This window comes from Pan paniscus, chromosome 11 (assembly GCF_029289425.2).
Source record: "Pan paniscus chromosome 11, NHGRI_mPanPan1-v2.0_pri, whole genome shotgun sequence".
Classification (NCBI taxonomy): Eukaryota; Metazoa; Chordata; class Mammalia; order Primates; family Hominidae; genus Pan; species Pan paniscus.
Window position 1 is genome coordinate 75,567,368 of NC_073260.2, and position 17,921 is coordinate 75,585,288.

At 39.9% G+C, this 17,921-nt stretch overlaps 1 protein-coding gene across 7 annotated transcripts in view; it reads left to right on the forward strand.

The window, feature by feature from the left end:
* Positions 1-17,921, forward strand: part of GCNT1 (glucosaminyl (N-acetyl) transferase 1) — a 114,089-nt gene that overhangs the window by 7,942 nt on the left and 88,226 nt on the right. The window contains exon 2 of one of the 7 annotated variants that reach the window (XM_055091911.1): positions 12,728-12,795. The exons of 5 other annotated variants lie outside the window; for them this stretch is intronic. The gene's annotated coding sequence lies outside the window, so the exon portion shown is untranslated. Of the gene's footprint in view, positions 1-12,727; positions 12,796-17,281; positions 17,368-17,921 lie in introns of those variants that run through there. One more of the 7 variants, XM_003811468.4, reaches the window with a different exon arrangement.

Here is a 17,921-nt window from a genome sequence, read left to right on the forward strand (position 1 = left end):
AAAAAAAAGCAGACTGAGAGCCTACGACCTACTAAACCCAAAAGAAAACAGAGAGTCTACAAAATGCTGAGAAGCTGTCCATCCGTTTGACAATGGACCTAAGATCACCTTTTCTGGAAGAGTTAAGTGATCTCCAGGTCTGTCTGCTATATGCAGCTGCCTCATAATAACCCATAATGAAATGTTTATTTGGCTGATTTTTTTTTTTTTTTTGAGACAGTGTCTCACTCTGTTGCCCAGGCTGGAGTACAATGGCATGATCTCGGCTCACTACAACCTCCACCTCCTGGGTTCAAGTGATTCTCCTGCCTCAGCCTCCTGAGTAGCTGGCATTACAGGCACGCACCACCACGCCCGGCTGATTTTTGTGTTTTTAGTAGAGACGGGGTTTCACCCTGTTGGCCAGGTTGGTCTCAAACTCCTGACCTTGTGATCTGCCTGCCTCGGCCTCCCAGAGTGCTGGGATTACAGGCATGAGCCACCGTGCCCAGCCCTGATTGTTTAATAAATACACCGCACATATGGAAATGGAAGGTTGTCAATAGTACTAATAAACAATTCTTATACCTATATGGAATGTAAACCAAATTTTGTCAACTTCTACCCACATGAGACACTAAAAATATCTCTGGAAAATTAGATTCTAATGTCAGGTCAGGCCTGAAAACCAAGAGCTTACCTACAATATCAAATGTTTTAGAAAAAGGTATTCCTTCCTTCATCCATTCATTCACTGGCTGCTTTAATAGGGTCCACTCCAAATCAAGGGTGTGATGATTACTAATTTTTAAAAATCTATACTCCACAAATATTTGAGTACCTACTGTTCCTTGTGTATTTCCTGTATGGCTTTTTGATTTTTGTTTTTTGTTTTTGCATTGAGCAAAAATTGCTTGTATTACAGGGGAAAAACTATGCAAGTGCAATGTTAAATTCTCACCACCAAAACCAAAAGCACTACAAGAATTTCATTCCTCATGCATCCACAAGATGGCATATTAAAATTTTGCTTTTTACTGACATGAACCTAGAACTGCGGTGACACATGAAATAAGAACTGCAAATGGAAAATGAAAGTTAGGGAATGAGGTTCATCAGGCCCTGTGCTAGACACGGGAGGATTCTGTACTCAGAAATGTTTGGCCTGCTCATTGCTTCATGTGCTTGGATTTGGTTCTTTGGTGAAGCATGGCTACTGCATTCTATCTTCTTCCTCAATCACAAAAGATAAAAAGACTGTCTTAATTTAGAAAGTTAATGCTTTTTGATGCTTCCTTTGAATATATGTTTCACTATAGAAGAAGAAAATGGAGAAAGAGAAAAAGGAGGAGAAGAGCACCTAGAATTATAGGCAGAAGAATTCAGACTTCTTTCCCATTAAAAAATTGTTTTTAATTATACATTTGGTGCAATGATGGTATAGGAGATAAAGATGCTAAAAATTTCTGAGACGAAGAAGAAGGAAAACTTTCTAGGACACTGGACTCTTTTCAGAATAATGAGTAAATACGTCTGAGATTCTGGAGATGAACTTTCACCTCTGTTCGGAGTAATTCCCCTTCTAAGGCAGGATTTACTGATAGTGAAATTAACCATTCTTTAGTGTCCATGACAGCCATCTGTCTTATGTTCTCTGGCATGTGACCGCGATGGCAAAAATATAGGTGTTACCAACAGTAATTACATATAAAATTATTTCAGTTTGTCTTCAAAATTACTGGTGTTTCCCTCCTTTTTTCTCACAATGATGATATAACATTTTAGGAATTTTTTTTAATTTTAGAATTTTTTTTCTGTCCAATATATAAAATAATACAGCTACTTAGAAAATTGGTCTAATCTGCTGATGTGTCAGCATGAACTATATATTTAGAAGATGAAAAATAAAAGTGTGTAGTGGGGTGGTGGTATAGATTGGAAAATTATTACCAGCTGAATAAAAAATAGTAGGCTAAATTTAAAATGCTCCCAAATATTTTTCACTCCTTTTATTGAGAGGGGAAGCCCATTTCCTCTCCCCACTAAAACTGACCTGGTTGTGAAATTTGACCAATAAAATCTGGCAGAAGTGATATCGTGTAACTTCAAAGGTGTGCTTACAGAGAACTGTAGCAACTCTGTGATAGGCTTTGAATGCTCTCTGTTAGAAGCTGCGCATGATATAAGTCCAGCTACCCTTCTAGAGAAAGAGATATATGAAGAGAGGCCTGAAGTATCCTGGACATTTCAGTCTCAAATGAGCTCCTGGAAGGAATACTGCTCAGGTGAGCCCCAAGCAACCCAGAAAATAATTTGAAATAATAGATTATTTTAAGTCATCTTTTTTTTTTTTTTTTTTTTAAACAGAGTCTTGCTCTGTGGCCCAGGCTGGAGAGCAGTGGCGTGACCTCAGCTCACTGCAATCTCTACCTTCCAGGTTCAAGATTCTCCTGCCTCACCCTCCCAAGTAGCTGGGATCACAGGCGTGTACACCACCATGCCTGGCTAATTTTTGTATCTTTTTCTAGAGATGGGGTTTTGCCATGTTGACCAGGCTGGTCTCAAACTCCTGGCCTCAGATGATCTGCCCGCCTCAGCCTCCCAAAGTGCTGGGATTACAGGCATGAGCCACCAGACCCAACCCAAGTCATCAAATTTTGAGGTGGTTTGTTCTACAAAAATAGCCAAACCAGCTAGTGAGCTCTGTTTTGCCAATACTTTTTTCCTTTAAGTAGACTTTTTTTAAAAAGCAGTTTTAGGTTCACAGAAAAATTGAGAAGTACAGAAAGTTCCCATGTACTCCCTGACCTTCAACACACACACACACACACACACACACACACACACACACACAGGCTTCCTCACTATAGACATCCTGCACTAGGCACTAGAATGTACATGTTACAACTGATATATGTGCATTGACGTAATATCACCCCAAGTCTGTAATTTACATGAGAGTTCACTCTTGGAGTTATACATTCTATGGGTTTACACAAAGGAATACCGACTTGTATCCACCATTATCGTATCATACAGAGCATTTTCACTGCCATAAAAATCCTCTGTGCTTTGCTTATTCATCCCTCCCTCACCCCTAATCCTTGACAACCACTGATCTTTTAACTGTCTTCATAGTTTTGCCTTTTCCACAGTGACACATAGTTGGAATTATAAAAGATGTAGCATTTTCAGACTGGCTTCTTTCACTTAAAAATATGCAGTTAAGTTTCCTCCACGTCTTCATGGCTTGATGGCTCATTTATTTTTAGCATAGAATAATATTCTATTGTCTGTATGTATCATAGTTTATTTTCCTATTCTCCTATTGAAGGACGTCTTGATTGCTTCCAAGTTTTGGCAATTCTGAATAAAGCTGCTCTAAACATCAATCTGCAGGTTTTTGTGTGAATATAGGTTTTCAATTAATTTGGGTAAATACCAAATAATACAATTGCTGGATCATGTGGTAAGAGTGTGTTTAGTTTTATAGGAAACTGCCAAACTGTGTAACAAAATGACTATACCATTTTGCATTCCCACCAGCAATTAAGGAGAGCTCCTGTTGCTGCACATCCTTGCCAGCATTTGGTGTGGTCAGTGTTCTGGATTTGGGCCCTTCCAATAGGCCTAGAGTGGTAATTTGCGTTTCTCTGATGACATATGATGTGGAACATCTTTTCATATGCTTATTGCCATCTGTATATCATCTTTGGTGAAGTGTCTGTTCAGGTCTTTTGCTTATTTAAAAACAACAGACCAGATGCAGTGGCTCATCTCAGCACTTTGGGAGGCCAAGGTGGGAAGATTGCTCGAGCCCAGGAGTTCAAGACAGCCTGGGCAACATAGTGAGACCCTATATCTACAAAAAATATTTTAAAAATTAGCTGGGCATGGGTGATATGTGCCTGTAGTTCCAGCTACTTGGGAGGCTGAGGTAGAAAGATCACTTGAGCCTAGGAGATCAAGGCTACAGTGAGCCATGATTGTGCCACTGCACTCCAGCCTAAGCAACAGAGCAAGACCCTGTCTCAAAAAAAAAAAAAAAAAAAGAAAGAAAAAAGAAAAATTGGCTAGGCGTGGTGGCTCACGGGTGTGGTGGCATGCACCTGTAGTCCCAGCTACTCAGGAGGCTGAGGCAGGAGAATTGCTTGAAACCAGGAGGCGAAGGTTGCAGTGAGTCGAGATTGTGCCACTGCACTCCAGCCTGGGCAACAGAGCGAGACTCCATCTCAAAAAAGGAAAAAATCATCAGGTTGTTCACTTTCTTCTTGTAGAGTTTTAAGAGTTCTGGCCAGGCACAGTGGCTCATGACTGTAACCCCAGCATTCTGGGAGGCTGAGCCAGGTGAATCACTTGAAGCCAGGAGTTAGAGACCATCCTGACCAACATGGCAAAATCCAGTTTCTATTAAAAATACAATAATTAGCCGGGCATGGTGGCTCATGCCTGTAATTCCAGCTACTCAGGAGGCTGAGGTACCAGAATCATTTGAACCCCAGAGGCAGAGGTTGCAGTGAGCTGAGATTGTGCCATTGCACTTCAGCCTGGGCAGCAGAGAAAGACACCATCTCAAAAAATAAAATAAAAAGTCATTCCCATACACAAGGTCATCTAGATTTTCTCCTATGTTATCTTCTAGGAATTTTATAGTTTTGCATTTTACAAAATGATCCATTTTGAGTTAATTTTTTTTTTTTTTTAGCTTCTGGGTCAGTGTTCTCTATTGCCACACTACTGCACTGCATTTACACTTCAAATTTCTAAAATAGGATTTATATATTATAATAATTTTTCTCATTTTGAACTAATTTTGGGCATGAGTATAAAATCTATGTCTAGATTCTTTTTTTTTTTCCTGCATGTAGATGTCCAGTTGTTCCAGCAGCATTTCTTGAACACTCTTGTCCATTTTCTCCTTTGCTCCTTTGTGAAAGATAAATTCACTTATTTATTTGGCTCTATATCTGCCTCTCTGTTCTGTTCTATTGATCTATTTGTCCACTTTTTCATCAACACTACTATGTCTTGATTACTTTTAGTAAATCCTGTAGCTTTATAGTAAATCGTGAAGTCAGGTAGTGTCAGTCCTCTGACTAACACTCATGCATGATTATGTTGGCTATTCTGGGTCTTTTGTGTCTCCATATAAACTTTAGAATCAGTTTGTCAATATCACAAAATAACTTGCTGGGAATTTGGTTGGTATTCTGTTGAATCTATAGATCGCATTGAGAAGAACGGACATCTTAACAATATTGAATTGCCAATCCTTGAACATGGAATACTTCTTCATTTATTTAGTTCTTCTTTGATTTATTTCATCAGAGTTTTGTAGTTTTTCTCATATAGATCTTGTACATATTTTGTTAGATTCATACCTAAGTATTCCATATTTTGGGGTGTTAATATAAATGGTATTGATATTATGTTTTAAGTTTCTAATTCCACTGGTTAATTGCTGATATACCAGAAAGGAATCAAATTTTGTGTGTTAATCTTGTATCCTGCAACCTTGCTATACTTATTTATTAGTTCCAGGAATCTTTTGTTGTGGTGGTTTATTCTTATGGATTTTCTACATAAATGTTCAGATCATCTGCAAACAAAGACAGCTTTACTTCTTCCTTCTCAATCTGCATACCTTTTATTTCTATTTCTTTCCTTACTGCATTAGTTAGGTCTTCCAAGTATGATTTTAAAAGGGAGTGGTAAGAGGGGAAATCTTTGACCTGCTCCTGCTCTGGGAAAGCTTCTAATTTTTCATCATTAGCTGTGAGGTGTTTTTGTAAATGTTCTTTATTCTATTGAAGAAGTTCCCTTTTATTCCTAATTTGCTGAGTTTTTGTCATGAATGGGTATTGGTTTTATCAAATAATTGTTCTGCACCTATTAATATGATCATGTTTTTTTCTTTTTCAGTCTGTTGAAATGATGAATTATTAATCATTAATTTTCAAACATTGAACCAGGCTTACATACCTGGAATAAATTTCCTTGGTCATGTATATAATTTTTTTTTCTTGCAGCCTCAGTTCAAAGGATCTTTTTACACATTGTTGGATTTAACTTGCTAATATTTTGTTCAGAATTTTTGCATCTATATTCATGAGATACTGGTCTGTAGTTTTCTTGAAATATCTTTAGTTTTGGTATTAGGATAATGCTGGTCTCATAGAATGAGTTAGAAACCACTTCCTCCGCTTCTATTTTCTTTTCTTCTTCTTTTTTTAGATGGAGTCTCACTCTGTCACCCAGGCTATAGTGTAGAGTGGCACAATCTTGGCTCACTGCAGCCTCTGCCTCCCAGGTTCAAGCAATTCTCCTGCCTCAGCCTCCCAAGTAGCTGGGATTACAGGAGTGTGCCATGACACCCAGCTAATTTTTGTAATTTTTAGTAGAGACGGGGTTTTACCATGTTAGCCAGGCTGGTCTTAAACTCCTGACCTGAAGTGATCCACGCACCTCAGCCTCCAAAAGTGCTGAGATTACAGGTGTGGGCCACCATGCCTGGCCTCTTTACTTCTATTTTCTGAAAGAGATTATAGAAAATTAGTATGATTTCTTTCTTAAATATTTAGAAGAATTCACTGGTGAATTTATCTGGGCCTGGTGTTTTTTGTTTTCGAAGGTTATAATCGTTCAATTTCTTTAATAAATATAGACTTATTCAGAATGTATATTTCTTCTGCGTGAGTTTTGGCGAACGTGTCTTTAAGGAATTAGTCTATTTTACTTAAATTATAAGATTTGTAGACATAGAGAGTTTCATATTTCTTTATGATTCTTATAGTGCTCCCAGGATTTGTAGTGATGTCCCCTCTCTTATTTCTGATGTTATTAAGTTGTGTGTGTGTCTCCCTTTTTTTCTTGGTTAGCCTGGCTAGAGGCTTATTGATTTTATCAAAGAAACTGCATCTGGTTTCATTTATTTTCTCTATTGATTTTCTGTTTTTGTTTTTATTGATTTCTTTTTTGGACTGTGGGGAGGTGAACAGAGTGTTGCTGTATCACCCAGGCCAGAGTGCGGTGGTGCAATCTCGGCTCACTGCAAACTCTGCCTCCTGGGTTCAAGTGATTCTCATGCCTCAGCCTCCTGAGTAGCTGGGATTACAGGCGGGTGCCACCATGCCCTGCTAATTTTTGTGTTTTTAGTAGAGACGGAATTTCACCACGTTGCCCAGGCTGGTCTCGAACTGCTGACCTCAGGTGATCCACCTGCCTCGACCTCCCAAAGTGCTGGAATTGCAGGCATGAGCCACCGCACCTGGCTGATTTTTATTGATTTCTGGTCTAATTTTTATTATTTCTTTTCGTTTGCTTGCTTGGGATTTAATTTGCCCTTTTTTTTTCTAGTTTCTTAAAGTGGAAGCTTAGATGACTGATTTTAGATATTTTTTCCTATCCAATATATGCATTCAATGCCCTAAATTTCCCTCTAAGTACTATTTTCACTGCATCCACAAATTTTGATAAGTTGTGGTTTTATTTTAATTTACTTCAAAATATTTTAAAATTTTTCTTGAGATTTCTTCTTTGACCAATGTGTTATTTAGAGTATGGTTTAATTTCCAAGTATTTTGGGATTTTCTAGCTATCTTTCTGTTACTGGTTTCTAGTTTAATTCCACTGTGACCTGAAATAATATATTGGATGATTTATAATATTTAAAATTTGGGCTGGGCACGGTGGCTCATGCCTGTAATCTCAGCACTTTGGAAGGCCGAGGTGGGTGGATCACCAGAGGTCAGGAGTTGGAGACCAGCCTGACCGACATGATGAAACCCCATCTCTGCTAAAAATACTAAAATTAGCTTGTCATGGTGGCAGGCATCTGTAATCCCAGGTACTCTGGAGGCCGAGGCAGGAGAATCGCTTGAACCCAGGAGGCAGAGGTTGCAGTCAGCTGAGATTGTGCCATTACATTCCAGTCTGGGTGACAAGAACAAAACTCTCTTCAAAAACATTAATTAATTAATTAATTAATTAAAATAAAATTTGTTAAGGCTGGGTGCGGTGGCTCAGGCGTGTCATCCCAGCACTATGGGAGGCCAAGGCAGGCAGATTATTTCAGCCCAGGAGTTCAAGACTAGCCTGGGCAACATAGCAAGACCTTGTCTCTATTTTTAAATAATAAAAAAAGTTTAAAAAAATAAAAAACTAATAACATTTTTTAAGGTGTGTTTTAGGACCCAGAATGTTATCTATCTTGTTCCGTTTGAGTCTGAGAAGAATGTGTATTCTGCTATTGTTGGGTAAAGCAGTCTAGAAATGTCAATTATACCCCATTGATGGTGCTGTTGAGTTCTGTTAGAGAGATACTGTAGTCTCCAAGTATAACAGTGGATTCATCTGTTTCTCATTGTATTCCTATCAGTTTTTGCCTCACATATTTTACAACTTTGTTGTTAGGCACATATACACTATGGATTGTTATGTCTTCTTGAAAATTGAGCCCTTTATCCATTATATAATGCCATGCTTTATCCCTGATAATTTTCCTTACTCTGATGTCTGCTCTGTTAGAAATAAATATAGCTGCTCCCACTCCCTTTTGATTAGTGTTAGTGTGGAATATCTTTCTCCATCCCTTTACTTTTAATCTATATATGTCTTTACATTTAATGTGGGTTTCTACATAGACAACATATAGTTGAGTCTTGTTTTTTAATCCACTCTGACAATCTCTGTATTTTAATTGGTGTATTTAGACCATTGATATTAAAGTGATTATTGATATAAATGGATGAATATTTATAATATTTGTCACTCTTTTCTATTCATTGTCTTTATTCCTTGTTCCTGTTTTTGACTTCCACTTTTTCCCTGCCATTTTGGGGTTTTTTTTTGTTTGTTTTTGAAATTTTTTATTATTATCTTTTGAGACGGGGTCACACTCTGTTGCCCAGGCTGGAGTGCAGTGGCATGATCATGGCTCACTGCAGCCTTAACCTCCTGAGCTCAAGTGATCCTCCTGCCTCAGCCTTCCCCATAGCTGAAACTACACACATATGCCACCATGCCTGGCTAATTTTTGTATTTTTTGTAGAGACAGTATCTCGCTGTGTTGCCTAGGCTGGTCTTGAAATCCTGGGCTCAAGCCATCCACCTGCCTCAGCCTCCCAAAGTGCTGGGATTATAAGTGTGACCCAATGCACTCAGCCCATTTGTGATTTTAATTGAGCATTTTATATGATTTCATTTTCTCTCCCTTTTTAACTCATCAATTATACTTTTTTTTTTTTTTAACAGAGTCTTGCTCTGTGGCCCAGGCTGGAGTGCAGTGGCATGATCTTGGCTCACTGCAACCTCCACCTCCCGGGTTAAAGCGATTCTCCTACCTCAGCTTCCTGAGTAGCTGGGACTACAGGCCTATGCCTCCACACCCAGCTAATTTTTGTATTTTTAGTAGAGACAAGGTTTCACCATGTTGGCCAGGCTGTTCTCAAACTCCTGGCCTCCAGTGATCTGCCCACTTTGACCTCCCAAAGTGCTGGGATTACAGGCATGAGCCACCATGTCTGGCCAAGTATGCTTCTTTTAAAAAATAATTTTTTGGTTGCTATACAGTTTGCAATATACATTTACAACTAACTGAAGTCCACTTTCAGTTAACACTATACTGCTTTATAGGTAGTGCAAGTACTTTATAATAACAAAATATTTTTAAGTCTTCCCTCCTGTCCCTGGTATTATTGTGTAGTGCATTTCACTTAATGAATGCTTACATTTTCTTAGTGAGCAGAAGCATACATAAGCATAAGTATATGTATATACACCCAATCAAATACATTTTGCCATTATTATTTGAAACAAAATGTTATGTTAGACCAATTAAAAATTTTTTAAGTTTTTATTTACCTTAACTTATTCTTCTCTGATACTCTATCTTTCCCTGTGTAGATCCACATTTCTGACCTACATTATTTTTCTTCTATGTGAAGAATTTCCTTAATATTTCTTACAAGGCAGATCTACTAGCAACAAATTTCCTTAGTGTTTGTTGGTCTCAGAAAGTCTTTATTTCTACTTCACTTTTGAAGAAGAATTTCACAGGATACACAATTCTAGTTGGGAGTTTTTTTCTCTCACCACTTTAAATATTTCACTTCACTCTCTTTGTAGTGATTTCTTACAATTTTATGTTGCCTCAGCATCCATTTTGAACACAGGTTTAATTTTCTCATATTGGAAGCAGGCCTTAGTCACCGTTGACACAGATTCTGGTTCTCTACTTCATCCCAGTTCCTCAGTGGGGTTGATCCAGATATCTGCTTTATACGACTGCTTCCTGGTGACCACCTCCCTATCAGACAGCTAGATACAACCTACTTGACTCACCTTGCTGAACCCCCTACTGCACTGATTGTGCAGATATGCCACAGTGACCACTTCTCAGTCACAGCATGATTTCATGAACTTGTATCTACTTCCTCTAAACCCACTAATTAGAACTTCCCAAGGGAAACCTGCCTGGATAATGCCCTAGACCCCAATAAAGGCTTCAGCCCATGGGTTCCTCATTCTCTCTCTTGCTCCTTGCCTGCTGATTGAGTGTACACGTCCCAAATAGCTCCCTACTTCCTGTTGGCCCCATGGGGCATGCTGCTGTCTTCTCTCTGGGATCTGAAAGTAATATACTACTTGTGTTATTTCATGTTTTGTTTGAATTACTTTCTTTGTGTCTCAGCTGAATGACACATCTAAACCTAACTTCTTTCCTGGCCAGGGCTTTTCTGAAGAATGGCTATTTTGGTAGAAATAAACTGGACACAGGTCAGACAAGAGCCATAAGGATATCTGTCACTATAAACAAGTTTCCTGTGAGTGGGACACCTGGTCACAGGTCAGACACTTAGACATCCAGCTGTTTGTCAGGCTAAAGAAGTATCTCATGAAAGACACATTGTAAATAGTCACAACCAAATCTCCTGGAGCCATGTGAGAGAGGACAGGAGTTTACTGCCATTCTCCAGAAAGAGATGTTAAGATGAAATTACAGAAAAATAGAACACTCTTCTTGCTTGTGTGGTTTCTGAGGAGAAGTTGGTTGTAAATTTTATGTTTCTCCTCTATAGGTAAAGTGTTTTTTCCTGTGGCTTCTTTCAAGATATTTCTTTGTCTTTGATTTTTGGCAGTTTGCATATGATATGCCTAGGGTTTTGTTTGTTTGTTTGTTTGTTTGGCATTTATCCTGCTGGATGTACTCTGAGCTTCCAGCATATGTAGTTTGATGTCTGACATTAATTTGTGGAAAGTCTCATGTCTTTATTGCTTAAAATATTTCTTCTATACTTTTCTATCTTTCTTCTCCTTCTGGAATTCCCATAACATGTATGCTACACCTTTTGTACTTGTCTCACAGTTCTTGGATATTCTGGGTTTTTTTGTCCAGTCTTTTTTGTTTCTCTTTGCTTTTCAGTTTTGGAAGGTTCTATTGACACATTCTCAAGATCAGTGATTTTTTCCTCAGCCATGTGCAATCTACTAATAAGCCCATCAAAGGCATTCTTCAGTCCTGTTACAATGTTTTTGATTTCTAACATTTGTCTTTGATTCTTACTTGGAATTTCCATCTTTCTGCTTATATTGACTGTCTGTTCTTGAATTCTGCCTACTTTCTCAATTAGAACCTTAACTATGTTAATCATAGTTGTTTTAAATTCACAATCTGGTAATATCAACATCACTGCCATATCTAGTCTGATTCTGATGCATCCTCAGTCTCTTCAAATTCTGTTTTGCCTTTTAGTGTGCCTTGTCATTTTTTGCTGAATGACACCTTTCAACAAAACAACAAAAAGTACACCTTTAGTGATGTGCTGGTAAGGTTTGAGGGGAGGAGAAGCGTTCTATGGTCCTATCGTTACCAGAAAGCAGTCCCAGTCCAGACCCCAAGAGAGGGTTCTTAGATGTCATGCAAGAAATAATTCAGGGTGGTCCACATAGTAAAGTAAAAAGCAAGTTTAAAGAGAAGTAATGAAACAAAAGAATGGCTATTCCATAGGCAGAGCAACCAGAGGGCTGCTGGTTGACTATTTTTATGGTTATTTCTTGATTATATGATAAACAAGGGGTAGATTATTCATGAGTTTTCCAGAAAAAGGATGAAGAGTTTCAGAAACTGAGGGTCCCTCGCCTTTTTAGAACATGTAGGGTGATTTCCAGAAGTTGCCATGGCATTTGTAAACTGTCATGGTGCTAGTGGGAGTGTCTTTTAGCATGCTAATGCATTATAACGAACATATAATGAGAAGTGAGGACAACCAGAGGTCACTTTCATCTCCATCTTGGTTTCGGTGGGTTTTGGCTGGCTTCTTTACCACATCCTGTTTCATCAGTAGGGTCTTTGCAACCTCTGACATGTGATACCAGTCCTGTTGACCTCCAGTCTTATCCTGTGAATAAGAATGCCTAACCTCCTGGGATGGCAGCCAAGCAGGTCTGGGCTTTATTTTACGTAGCTCGTATTCAAGATGGAGTTGCTCTCCTTTAAATGCCTCTGGCACTATAATTAGGTCTGAGTCATTTAGTAAGCCTTTATGTGCCCTTTAGCTGTGAACTTTTTTTTTTCCTTGAGACAGAGTCTCATTCTGTTGCCCAGGCTGGAGTGCAGTGACACGATCATGACTTACTGATCCTTGATTTCCTAGGCTCAGGTGATACTTCCACCTCAGCCTCCTGTGTAGCTGGGGCTACAGGCACTCACCACATACCTGGCTAATTTTTGTATTTCTTGTGGAGACAGAGTTTCACCATGTTGCTGAGGCTGGTCTTGAATTCCTGGGCTCAAGCAATCCACTTGTCTCAGTCTTGGTAAGTATTGGGATTACAGGCATGAGTCACCACACCTGACCTTGACGGTGAACTTCACAAACTGTCTCTGCCCCTTGGATTTTTCCCCCCACCTTAGGTGGGACAGGATGGCTAGTGGGAGCTGGAATTAAGTCTCACATATTTGTCAGAGTCCTATGCATACATATGTAATTAAGATGATTTTTCTTTTGTTAATTTATCATCTGTCAATTTAATTCATGGCCTAGCCAAAGAACCTAGAAGGGTAGAGGGAAGCCATTTTCCCTCCCATGAAAAGCAAGAGTAGGGCAGTGTGTACAGTTTTCTATTTACATAACCAGATATAAAATGGGATCCTATCTTTGTTTTAACAAAGCATCAATAAAATAACTATTCAATGCCAAAGCACATGTGAAACAGATCTTCCACATGTAGAATTCACAAAGGAAGTTATTGACAACTAATTACACAACGCTTGGGCCCCCTCCATCCCCAGAAAACACAAGAAAAACCCAAAACCCTGAGACTTCCTGTTTGTCTTTCCATTGTGATTTTGTATGGTGTGCCCACAAATCATTATTCAATGTTTTTTTGTTCCACTGCCAAGATTGCTCTCATGCTTCCTGGTAATCACAGGGGCTGAAGCAGCAGCCAACTATTATTGATATGGACAGGAGGCAGGGAAATACTGAATAGAAGAGGGCAGTTCCCTGGCAAAGGCCCTACCCACAAGCCTGGGCCCACAGCCCTAAATGAGAACTTCACATCCCTGTTTTCCCACTCCAATGTTGCTTTTTCCAAAACTACCCTGGCCCATCATACCCCCCATCCCATACCCATAAAAACCTCAAATTCCACTTACAGACAAGCAGAGTGTCATGGCAGAGAAGGAAAGAAGAGAAGAAGCATCTGACTGTCGAGATGAGTTTGGCCGGGGACGGCCGAACTCCAGGGGAAGATTATCTTCCCACTCCATCCCCTTTCCAGCTGCCCATCCCACTAAGAGCCACCTCCTTCACTCAATAAAACCTCTGCATTCACCATCCTTCAAGTCCATGTGACCTGATTCTTCCTGGATGCCAGACAAGGACCAGGATACCAAGAGGGCAGAGAGTAAAATGCTGTCGTGCTGACTCTCCTCTGAGCCAGTTAACACTTAGCCATCCATGAATGGCAACTGCTAAAAGAGCATTAATTGTAACACACCCCTAGATGCTGCCATAGGGCCAGAGCCCAGAAGTGCTTGCCCCAGCCTTGGCACCTGCTTGCCTCCACGCTCCCCCTCCTGCAAGGGGTTTGAGTGGGGGGCTGAGTAAGCGAGCCACACCCCTGTTGCAAGTCCCACGAAGGGATCCAGGGAACTCTCCAGTCTCACTATGTATTTAACTAACACTATGGCATAAATTCTTCTTTTAATTTTAAGTTTTGAATAAGATGAAAAAGCTTGTTTGTGATACTTAGGAATTAAGAAGATATGATCTGGCTGGGTGCAGTGGCTCACGCCTGTCATCCCAGCGCTTTGAGAGGCTGAGGCGGGTGGATCACTTGAAGTCAGGAGTTCAAGACCAGCCTGGCTAACATGGTGAAACCCTGTCTCTACTAAAAATACAAAAAATTAGCTGGGTGTGGTGGTGGGCACCTGTAATCTCAGCTACTTGGGAGGCTGAGGCAGGAGAATCATTTGAACCTGGGAGATGGAGGTTGCAGTGAGCCAAGATTGTGCCACACTCCAGCCTGGGTGACAGAGCCAGACTCTGTCTCAGAAAAAAAGAAGATATGATAAAAAATGTGTCACTTATCTGCCTTAAATCTAAACAATGAGTTAAGAAATGTTTTCTTTGAAATAATTTATAGTTATTTATGAAGCTCATGAAATTATTTGCTTTAATAACTGTGGGTGAAATAAATGTAATCCTACCTCAGTGCCTTCTTCAAAATTATAATTCAGAGGTTATGGACATAAAAATGCCATCTCTGCAGTAAATGAAGTATGACAAATATTCAACAAAATGTGCCCTAGTCTTTTTTTACCCACCTGAGTATGTATCACAGTGTAGTGTTGGAAGGAAAATTTTCCTCTACCCACTAGTTTCAATTGCTTGGGGGCCTGAAGATTAACTGACAATAGATGGATGAACAGAACAAGAATTATTTATACATGCACTTATTACTCAGTAAGGAGTAACCGGATAAGTAGCCAGAGGTAAATGTTTTTATGTCAACTGAACAAAACAGGGAGGAGTTAAAACTTCAAAGGGGAAGAATGAAAGGTACTGTTTGGCTTTTCTGATGTTAATAGCTAGCTGAATTCACACTTCAGTATTCTCCCGAACAGGAAACTCCTTTGGTGGGTGGGGGAGCTAAAGACATCTGTATTTTCAGGAGGCCCTGCTTAAGTTTGGATAATGTTTATTTCTGTAGCTGCTGGTTGTACAGGCATTTTCAGTTTAAAATAATTTTCATATCACTTTTGTAGGCCATTAATTTCTTCAGTAATTTCTCAGCAACTCATAGCACGCCAGTAAGATCATGGCAAAGCTCACACATCACCCACCTGTATGATTGTAGAGGGCCCAAGGGAAAACGTCCGTCATCCTATTAAGGGTTTGTTGAAAATTGTTGATGAAAAGAGTGAAACTTTGTAAAATATTTAAGAGATTTATTCTGAGCCAAATAGAAGTGACCACAGCCCATGACACAGCCCTCAGGAGACCCTGAGAACATGTGCCCAAGGTGGTCGGGGTACAGCCTAGTTTTATACATTTTAGGGAGACATGAGACATCAATCAAATACACGTAAGGTATACATTGGTTCAGTCCAGAAAGGTGGGACAACTCCAAGTGGGCAGAGAGGGGAGGAGGGGTTCCAGGTTATAGGTACATTTAAAATATTTTAGATTGGCAATTGGTTGAAAGAACTACTATCAATAGAAAGGAATATTTGGGTTACAATAAGAGGTTGTGGAAATCAAAGTTTTATCATGCTGAGAAAGCCTCCAGGTAACAGACTTTGGAGAAAACAGATTGTAAGTGTTTCTTACTAGACTTAAAGTCTGTGTTGATTGTACATGCTGGTCAACTTTTTCTGAATTCCAAAAGGGAGGAGGGTATAATGAGGCATGTCCCACCCTCTCTTCCTATCATGGCTTGCACCAGGTTTTCAGGTTAATGTTGGAGTGCCCTGGCTGAGAGGAGGGGGTCTATTCAGATGGTTGGTTGGTGGGCCTTAGAATTTTATTTGTGGTTTACAAAATGAACTGACAAAAGGCAGATTAAAAAGCAGAAAAAGGCATACAAAATTTATTTAACATGCATAAACATGAGGGAATTGCAGGGGTAGGATTACCCAATAACCCAAATGAGGTCCAGTTGCTTACATACTCTTGTTCACAGGGGAAGGGGAGTTGAGGGTGTAACAATTTTGAGGGGCAGCAAATGATTTTTAGGGGAAATGAATGAACCTGGGAGACAGGAATTAATCTGTAAATTATTCTCTTTAGAATTTGAATGAGCCTGAAAGGCAGACATTGTTTTGTGAAAAAATTCATCCAGGTGTGGTTACATTACTCAGTCTTCTTTTCTGTGATAGGTAATGAGATTTCGGAGAGGGGATGGAAGGCAATTGTGTTTTCTTTGTGGGTCCAGTCTTAAAGGTGATAAAGGAATATCAGAGAAGAGCCTCATCCTGTGCCTTGGGAGAGACAAAATGTTAGTGGAGGCTGGAGGGGTGTCAGAGAGACCTCGAGGCTGCTTCTTTTAGTTCAGTATACCAAAACACCATATTTTGGGGTATCACTTTTCTGAGTCCCAACATTGCCTTCTCTATGGCTGCATAATCTGTATAACATCAACAGTCATTCTTTCTTTTGATTCTCAGTGCTTAATCCCTTATAGCCCCCATCCCAATCATCACCATCTTATTTACATGATTATTCGCTGTCACAATCCCCCTCCAGAATATACACTCCATGACAACAGACTTTGTCCATCTTCATTACTGTGTCACCAGAGCTAATACCATGTCTGGCACAGGGTTGTTACTAAATACATATTGGTTGATAAAATAAATGGAAAATAAATAGTTTAAAGTGTAAGCTGGGCGTAGTGGGTCATGTTTGTAATTCCAGCACTTTGGGAGGCCAAGGCGGGAGAATCGCTTGACCCCAGGGGTTCAAGACCACCTGAGCACCATGGCGAGACCCCCGTCTCTACGAAAATTAGCCAGGCATGGGGTGTGGCTGTAGTCCCAGCTACTCAGGAGGTTGAGGTGGGAGGATCCCTTGAGCCCAAGATGTCTAGGCTGCAGTGAGCCAATATCATGCCACTACACTCCAGCCTGGGGGACAAATTGAGACCCTGTGTCAAAAAAATAAAAAAGAAAGAGAAAGGGAAAGAAAAAATGTAAAGCAATGTTTCCATCTGGAGCAGTGGTGCAGATCATACTGCTACATTGTGACTTAACAGAATTGAATCCTGACATAAAATGTACTGTCTAAAAATAACATTTACTAAATAAGTTGAGCAGCCACCACACAGTTGCTACTCTCTAACACCAGCACCTCTATCTTGCTGAGCTCCAGCCAAAGAAGGAAGGTAAGTCAGGAGGTGTCTCCTACTTACCATGGCTCCTGCAAAGCTGGCACCCGGAAAACATCTGGCTACAAATGCCTTTCCCAAGAGTGCGCCCTCTACTGGAGAAATGAAGAAACCTTAGCATTACAGGCTTGATACTGTGGCACTCCATGAAATTAGATGTTATCAAAAGTCCACCAAATTTCTGATTTGCAAACTTTCATTCCAGTACCTGATATTAGAAATTGCTTAGGACCTCAAAACAGATTTGTGTTGCCAGAGCACAGCTATTGGAAGCAAGTGAGGTCTATTGTAGGAAGCAAGTGTGGTCTATCATGTGGGACTTCCACCCTGGGTGCTCTCTGTATCAAATGTGTAACAGTGTTTTTTTGTTTGTTTTTATATTTCATTTCTATTTATATTTTTAGAGACAAGGTTTTGCTGTGTCACCCAAGCTGGAGTGCAGTGGCGTGATCATAGCTCACTGCAACCTTGAACTCCTGGGCCAAGTAATCCTCCTCCCTTAGCCTCCCGAGAAGCCGAGATTACAGACACACACTACCAGGCCTGGCTAA